The 3,295-nt window shown below is 38.7% G+C and overlaps 1 protein-coding gene across 1 annotated transcript in view; it reads right to left on the reverse strand.

The window, feature by feature from the left end:
- Positions 1-3,295, reverse strand: part of CCNT1 (cyclin T1) — a 48,281-nt gene that overhangs the window by 37,817 nt on the left and 7,169 nt on the right. The window lies entirely within an intron of this gene.

The following is a 3,295-nucleotide window of genomic DNA, read 5'->3' on the forward strand; positions in this document are numbered from 1 at the left end:
CAACTCATAAGCCATGAGATTATGACCTGAGCCAAAGTTGGCCACCCAACCGACTGAGCCACCCAGGCGCCTCCAGTTTTGCCAAATTCTTGTTTTAAGAACTAACCTGTGATTTCATTTGACAAATGAGAATAGTTTTGACTATTGGTTGACATTTTCATTTATGTTAATCAATAAAATAAAAGTGAAACAATGAGACTTAATGTTGGAACTCCACTTATTTTCAGTGACTTGAGCAACATTTTTGCTGACTTGGATAATAGTTTTTGAAAACTTGAAGAATCTTTCAATTTTTTGAGCTATTGACAATTTAATGGCTATAGACATGATATACTTTTTTGTGTTTATTTTTTAATATCTTTATTTTAGAGAGAGAAAGAGAGAGTGGGGCAGGGGCAGAGAGAGGGAAAGACAGAGGATCTGAAGTATGGTCTATGCCAACAGGAGAGAACCTGATGTAGGGCTCCAACTCATAAACCGTGAGATCATGACCTGAGCCAAAGTCAGAGGCTTAACCAACTGGGCCACCAAAGTGCCCCAACATGATACGCTTTTAAACTTAATCTACATTAACTTATTCTCTTATGGCTTTCTTAAGTCTAGTCAACAAAATAAATAAATCAAGCTTTTGTTTGTAGCATTTGCCAATTCTGTATTGTAAATCCTCCCATTATGGCCAATTTCAGGCTACAAATATGACATCACTGAGCATGAAATTGGGAAGAGATGAACACACCATCACGTAGTATTTCCTCCGTATAGATAACAATAGACAGGGACTTCTGGTTTCCAATCTGATATGTAAAGAGCTTGGAAGTCATTGCCCCTGTTCTCATAACAACAAAAAAACATGAACAAACTGAAAATCAACAACCCTTGTTAGATCCAGCAGAGAACTGACATGACAGGGCAAACCTCCACCATAAAAACTAGAAAGACAGAATCAGAAGAGGCAGAACAGAAACTCATGGCTTACTGGGAGCAAAAACTACTTTTGAAACCAGAAACTGATAGGAATACTTGGGCAGTTGACTAACTGCTGGAGACTGCACATAGGCTAGATTGAGAGATTGAAACAAAAACAAAAACTCCTGAGGGCCCCCACATTTTCATGAGTTTTACCTCCAGGAGCCCCATAGGTCTTACTCTGAAGATGGAGAAAAATCCCCTCATCCTTCTGGCAGGGAGAGAGAAAAAATACTTGGAAATAGACCCAGAGCATTCAGTTCTCCTTAACAAAGGCCTGTCCTCAATGGTAGCTACTTAACAGAGCCTAACCAACATAGGAGAAGGAAAATAACCAACTCCAGCCTCCTCTAGCCTTCTGGTTTCACCTAAGATGGGGGTGGGGGAAGGGGATAAGTTAATAAGCATTTGTGAAGGTCAGTCCAGGGAGGACACAAACTCACTAAAATACTGAGACCTGACAGGATTATAAAACACTTCCCCCGGGGCACCTGGGTGGCTCAGTCGGGTTAAGCGGATGACTCTTGTTTTCGGCTCAGGTCATGATTTCACAGTTCATGAGTTCCAGCCCTGCATCAGGCTCACCACTGACAGTGTGGAACCTGCTTTGGATTCTCTTTCTCTCCCTCTCTCTTTGCCCTTCCCCTGCTCATGCTCTCTCTCTCAAAATAAATAAACTTAAAAAAACCCCAAAAAACAAGAAACACTTCCCCAGCTTCCCCCTCTTATCAACACATCAGTAGATCTGTATAACAACAGGATTACAATGGAAGGAACTACAAATTCAGACCCTATTTAAAGAGTCTGTAGGTAAACCCAAAGACAACATGGGAGACAGAGACATCAGAGGAAATTTTAGCCTCTGACAGGTATAGCCATAGCAAACAGGAAATACCAGCCTAATTCCCAGATAAATATAAAACCCCCATTCCTTTTACCCAATATATCACATCTAACTTTGTACAAAAAGATTATAAGGCATACCAAAAGGCAAAAAGTACTGTTCAAGAGACAAAGCAAGCATCAGAACCAGACTTTTGATAATTTTGGAATTATCCAACTGGGAATTTAACTGACTAATATGCTAAGGACTCTAAAGGAAGAAGTGGACAACATGCAAGAACAGATGAGTAATGCAAGCAGGGAGATGAAAGCTAAGAATCAAAAGGGAATGTTAGAGGGGCGCCTGGGTGATTTAGTCGGTTGAGTGTCGGCTCTTGATGTCTGCTCAGGTCATGATCCCAGGGTCATGAATTCAAGTGCCACATCAGGCTCCATGCTCAGCATGGAGCATAGGATTCTCTATCTCCCTCTTTCCCTCTCTCCCACTCCTACTCTCTTTCTCTAACAAAAAAAAAAAAAATTACAAAAGGAAATATCACATAAAAAACACTGTAATAGGGGTGCCTGGCTGGCTCACAGTCAGTAGACTTTTGATCTTAGAGTCATGAGTTAAAGCCCCATGTTAGACCTAGAGCTTACTTCAGGAAAAAAAAAAAAAAAACACAACTGAAGAACACCGTAAAGGAAATGAATGCCTTTGATGGGCTTATCAATACACTGGACACAACCAAGTAAAGAATCAGTGAGTTTAAAGATATGTCAATAGAAACTTCGCAAACTGAAAAGCAAAGAGAAAAAAGAATAAAAACAATATCTAGATACAATACATATAAATAACTTCATAAGCCTATATATAATAGTACAATGTAGTATAGGAAGAGATGAGTTTTTAGTATCTATTACTTTTAATATCGTTTATTCAATTGTATGTTTAGATACTTTTTAATAGTGGCTTGTTTAACAACGAGCTTGCAAAATTCCTGAAAATTTAACAGGCAGCTAAAAACTAGTGTGAACTGATTGAGCACTCTGCTTGAAATAGCTTAAAGACTCATCAGAAGTACCATATTTACATTAAAATACTGTCGTTTCCATCATATGCTAAACACTATACTGAGGAAATTGGCATGTATTATCTCATTTAATTCTCAATCTATGAAGTAGAATCTAATCTCAATTTAATTCTAAATCTATGAAGTAGATACCATTGCCATTTTAAAAAATAAAACAGAGGCTTAACCTATTCAAAGATCCCAAGAATATGGCAAAACTAATATTTGACCCCAGGTCTGTGCTTTTTCAACTCGCTGCCTTCTGAAACTTACAGTACACATAAGACTGGGACAAGAAAAAGAGTAACTGGCACTTGATTCCTCCATTTTTCTGAAGTTATTTAGCCCACTCCCACTCCAGCTCTACATTGAACCCATAAATCCTGTCTCCTTAGATAAAGGGAGTGTCAGTCATAGTAATTCTTCAGGGCATT

Source organism: Acinonyx jubatus, chromosome B4 (assembly GCF_027475565.1).
Source record: "Acinonyx jubatus isolate Ajub_Pintada_27869175 chromosome B4, VMU_Ajub_asm_v1.0, whole genome shotgun sequence".
Taxonomy (NCBI): Eukaryota; Metazoa; Chordata; class Mammalia; order Carnivora; family Felidae; genus Acinonyx; species Acinonyx jubatus.